This window comes from Dipteris shenzhenensis, chromosome 6 (assembly GCF_047967505.1).
Source record: "Dipteris shenzhenensis isolate YYH24624 ecotype China chromosome 6, Dip_SZ_1.0, whole genome shotgun sequence".
In the NCBI taxonomy this organism is placed as follows: Eukaryota; Viridiplantae; Streptophyta; class Polypodiopsida; order Gleicheniales; family Dipteridaceae; genus Dipteris; species Dipteris shenzhenensis.
Genome location: NC_141601.1, coordinates 56,230,755 through 56,236,311, shown reverse-complemented (window position 1 = coordinate 56,236,311; position 5,557 = coordinate 56,230,755). Strand labels below are relative to the sequence as shown.

At 41.9% G+C, this 5,557-nt stretch overlaps 1 pseudogene; it reads right to left on the bottom strand.

Annotated features, from left to right (window-relative positions):
- Positions 1 to 3,260: 3,260 nt before the first annotated feature.
- On the bottom strand, positions 3,261 to 5,310 carry LOC147901383 (pentatricopeptide repeat-containing protein At1g11290, chloroplastic pseudogene; annotated as a pseudogene).
- Positions 5,311 to 5,557: the final 247 nt, after the last annotated feature.

The following is a 5,557-nucleotide window of genomic DNA, read 5'->3' as shown; positions in this document are numbered from 1 at the left end:
TCTAAAAATGTGCATAGGACCTAGCTAGCAAGAATTACAACATGAAATATTGCACTTGCTAACCACCTATAATATAGAAGGCCCAAAGAAAAGGATGACTTTACATTCAAAACATAGCATTCATGGAACATGAAACATGACATCTATTCAATGTAGCATAATAATATAGCATGCATGGAATTCTAGCTTACCTTAAGAGTTTTACCTTGGTCTTTTGAGTATCCATATGGTAGTTTATCATGCGTGAAAACATGTCTGACAACTTCCAAACCTTGAACAAATGCAAAGCACTCCATCCAAGAAATACATTGTCCTACAATCAAATAATTTATCTTAGATCAAAAGAATGAAAATAGAATACATCTAATACAAATAGCTTTAGTCAATCTTACCTATCATAGGACATATGTATGCCAACCAACCACTATGAGGCAAAGAATTTGCTACAACTGCAAGCTTATGATGCACATGGTCCTCTTGTAAGATATTCCAAAAGGGGGTGGGGCCTCTTTGATATAGCCAGTTGGAAAATCAAGCAATATAAAACTTGCAGCATCCCACTTGATCTTCCTGCCCATCCTCATGTAGTCTCAGTATGGACTAACCAAAGTCATGAAAAACTTATGAAGAATAGCATATTTTTCACTTTTCTTAGACTATGCAAAGTCCATGCCCATGGTAATGTAGTCACCAACCATACAAGCATACAATGTAGTCAGCCTCCATTACCTTATGGATCTCCAATGTCTGGAATAGAGAAGAATACATATGGACATGTATGGACAAAATATTCTACAAGCTCTCAAGACTTTTTCAAAGGTGGTGTTAGGATGAGTAAATGTTCATGGTAGTTGAGATGTTGTAATGTTGAATGTCCTTATCTCGATCGAACAGGTGTTCTGAATGATAGTAATGTAAGGGAAAGCTCAAGAGGCCTCTTAAGCCTAGTCCAATAAATCCATCCTTAGGACCAATTGTCTACAAGCATTGTTTGGAGATCCCATAGTGTGTTTATCAATGTGATGCTATTATATATTATTGCTCGCCTCATGAAAGATTGAATATGATAAGGTGTGCAATACATGTTGGGTCCCACAATCATCCAATTGAGAAAGGGAATAGTCATGCAAAGGAATTGCAAATAAATGATTTGGTGTCCTGCATGTCCTGCATGTCCTGCATCTCCTAAGCACTGATAAATTTGCCGTCAACCTCTACAGTGTCATCACCCACCATTGTTTTTATTTGCACCTCTATTGCCTCCAAGGTAGTAATTCTCTCCTGAAGAATAGTAATCTGGGTTTTAAGATCAACACTCTCCTCCATCAGTTGATCAAGCTACTTAGACAAGGCGGTTTTTACATCATTAAACCAACTCTGTATATCATTCACCATGGTGCTCCTAGTAGTTAATAGACCTTGGAGCTGTTGTGGCTTTATCTCAATGATCCTGTTTTTCTCTTGTAGTTCCTTCAGGCTGGTCTGAGTCTCTTCCAACTTCACTTGGGAACCTCTTCTAACCTCTTCAGCCTTTTGAATTAAGCTTTCCTTTTCCTGCAACCATCTAGCCTTTTCTTCTACCGAAGCTTTAATTTGTGCCTGCATTTTGTTAACTTTACTGTGCATGTGATTTTTGAATTTCTCATGCCCTACTCTATCGCTCTTACTGAGTTCTCTCTCTACATTTAATTCCTCCATTATATTATGCAAGTGCTATAATTTCCTTTTTTGTTGTGTATGAAACTGGGACAGAAGGATAACTGCCGCTTTGGCCTGAGCCATGGCTAACTCAGCCTGAGCAAGAAAATTTTCTTCTATATTATGATCAACCTCTGGGGCATTCTAAATAGCCCTCTGGATTTTTTCAGTCACCTTTTGTGTTTCAACATTATCCGCAATCTCTTGTGAATTGGGTAAGGCTATGTGTATCATCAAACCAAAATCCACCAATATTTTTCCAGCACTAATTCTGATTCTTCTGCATTTTCCTCTTTGACCAGCCATGCAAGCCTTCCTTCAAAATCCATTACAGCCTTTTACCCCTCTACTGCCCTAGATGCAGCTTGTTTTTGTGCTACTCTAGAATGTTTGAATTTGAGCCTCATTGGCTTCTTGATACCAAGGCTAACTAGAGTGGAGTGCAGGGGTGTCTACAGAATGTCATTGTTATAACTTTGGGCACCTTATATGATCGGTCCAACTCTCCTAAGTGTATCCTACCCGGATAATGTTTAATCAGTCCTCCCCTGTCAAAGGAACTTGTTCATCCCACTTCAATGGTCATGCCAAAGCTGTCACTATCTCTGCACACTCAAACAGAGCTGCTAGCATAGCCCTTAACTTAGAGCGGGTGACACATCTTCGTTTATCATTGCCCTCAACCTCATCCATAATCTTAGAATGCACCAGCTTAGCCTAATTATGATGCTGACATTTTCAACTGAATATAGCAATGCATAGTTGGATTCCGACATATAATCATATTTAGTGAGAACCAGAAGACTAGTCGCACCTCAACAAGCATGCATAGGTCAACAAGAGCATTGAACTGAAACACCGATGAAGAAAATTGACGGACTGCTAGGGTGATAACAAAGCCATTGTGACTCAGTGGTAGATTCTACTGCAGGAGGAACTCCAAAGTCAGTTGGTGGATGCCCTCTAATGTATAGGAAGAAGGTTATCACCCAATCACATCGATACTTCTTCCCGGTGGCTTGTGTAACAGAGCAACTAGTAAAAACTTGCTCCATTCGTTGTCATACTACTTGATCATTCAGAACCTCAAGTGCAACTCTGTACGTGGCTTTGAATCTAGTACAAGCAGTACTCCCCATTGTCTATATGAAATGTGAATTGAGGGCTCTCACATGAGGTTGTGGAGAAACATCTACTCTTACCACGGTTTCCCATCGCTCATTGGTCATCGGATGTCTTTGAGGAGACGACCACAGGGAAGCCACAATTGCAGAGACTCTGTTCTACGCTGGTCAGAAGAACTGCCCAACCATCCTTGTCATCAACGCACAATTTAAAACTAGCCAATTGCACCATCCGGGAACAGAACTAGACAAAATAAGCACACAAAAATTGTTGCAGTCAACTTTCTCTAATTTATGAATCATGAGTTTTATCAGATTGAAAACTTTGAAAGCCAAATGAATGCCTGGATGCAAAAACTTTTCAAGAATATAAGATGTCAGGAGGTTGGCCAAAGCTCCTTTGCCATTAACAGGCATCCTTATGCTAATCATGCTCCCTAACTTTGGCAATTCACTGGCCCTCTTGTCCTTTAGCCTTTTCCCAATTTGGAAGAAAAGCTTACATGTATGGCACATGGTCAACAATATTCCAAGGGACCTTATATAGAATGTTTAACAATCTTGAATATTACATTGGCAGATGAGTAAAAGCCAATGCAAGCATTGTATAATGAAGAGAGGATTACCAGGGCCTCCACACCGACGAACCACATCTTCTCATTCAGCAAGGTAAATTTCCGTTCAGCGCATATCATTCAATGTATCAAGACATCTCAAGCTATAAGTGTAATTGGTCTTTCTCAAGAAGTCATGCATACAGTAAATACTGATCAGAGAGCTGCAGCCTTGCTGGTGCTTCTTTTCATCATTTCCCTCAATTTGAGTGCCTCCTCTGACATACCACTTGCAGCATATATGTTCGATAGCAATATATAGGGTGAAGCATCCACTCTTTCCAGTTCCAAAATACGATCAGCTGCAAGTTTACCACGCTCCACATCCGAATGCATTCTACATGCACCAAGCATGGTCATCCATGTTGTTACCTTTGGTTTCATGTGCATGTTTTTAATCAAATCCTCGCCCTGATCCAACCTTCCAGCCCGTCCAACAAGGTCCAACATGCAATTGTAATGCTCCACCATTGGTGTAATGCCATAATCTTGATTCATGGAAAAAAAAGATCTCCATCCCTCATCTACTAGGCCAGCATGGCTGCAAGCTGACATAATGAGAAAAAAAGTAAGCTTATCTGGGGGGGGACCCAGCAGCTGCATTTGCTGAAAGATGTGAAGTGCTTCCTTACCTTGCCCATGTTGAGCATAGGCTGCAATCATAGCATTCCATGACACGACATGTCGCTGAGGCATCTGCTGAAACAACATTCGAGCATCTTCCAATTTACCGCACTTGCTATACATGTGGACAAGGGAAGTCCCAACGACAACATCTGACTCAAAGCTACTCCCCACAATTGTTGCATGCAACTGCATGCCTTCAGTTACGGCTGCCTGGCTGGCACATGCATCTATTATACTTACGTACGTAACTCTGTCTGACTTCACCCCTTCTAGCTGCATTTGTCGATAGAGACCAAGAGCTACCTTGCCCTTCCCATGCTGGCCATATGCTGTAATTATGGCGGTCCAAGAAACTGCATTCTGGTCAGGCAGTTGGTTAAACATTGTCCATGCAAGATCTAAATAGCCACACTTGCCATACATGTTAATAATGGCAGTCCCCAAAACAGCATCCAAAATACAACCACCACTCAAAATGCAAGTGTGCAGCCGATTGCCTTCAGCAAGGAAACCCTGGCTGGCACATGAATCAAGAACACTAACAAAGGACGCTCTGTTTGGCATTATCCCTTCAATCTGCATTTTGTGGAACAACTGCAGCGCTTTATGGCCTTGCTGATGCTGGTTACATGCTGCAATTATGGAAGTCCACGAAATTACATCCCGTTCAGACATGTGGTCGAATGTCGTCAACGCATCCTCCAACCTGCCACACTTTCCGTACACATTTACAAGGGCATTCCCTACCGTCAGGTCTGATTCCAAACCACTGCATTTCATAGTTGCATGAATGTGCCTGACTTCAGCTAGGGCTAGCTGACTGGCACATGCAGAAAGGATGTTAATGAAAGTGACTTTATCTGGCAGCATGCCTTCAAGTGTCATTTGCTTAAAAAAGTGAATAGCCTCTGTGCCCTTGTCGTTCTGGACAAGTGCTCCGATCATAATTGCCCACGAAAATGCATTCCGACGTCGCATATTGGAAAACACAGCATAAGCCTCGTCCATAGCTCTACAGTTACCATACATCTGTACAAGGAGATTTCCTAGAAAAACATCTTGCTCCAAACCACTTTTATGGATGTGTTCATGGACTCGCTTACCCTGTGACAAGGCCATTGCCTTTCCACATTCCCGTAGGACAAAAGCATATGTAGCACAAGAAACATAGCAGTCAGGTAGGTCTAGAGTGTAAGGGCACGTCTCTTCACTGAATTGTGATATGAATTGAAGTCTCTCTCCAGCAGAATTCCTTAGCGGCCGTGTGTGGCCAGGTCCACTAGGCTTTCTTAGGTTGACAAATAGGCGTTTCTGGTAAATGACCCCAATTTTGGGCTTATGAAAGTCTCGGAGAGTTCCAAGCGTTTCCAGCAGACCCACACTGCCACGGAATAGTGAGGAGGCCGCACATTTGCCTGCCATGACACTCCCCCATGCACATTTTGCAGAAGGATCGTGCGATGGCCATTTTTTCTTTCAAAAATGATGCAACTC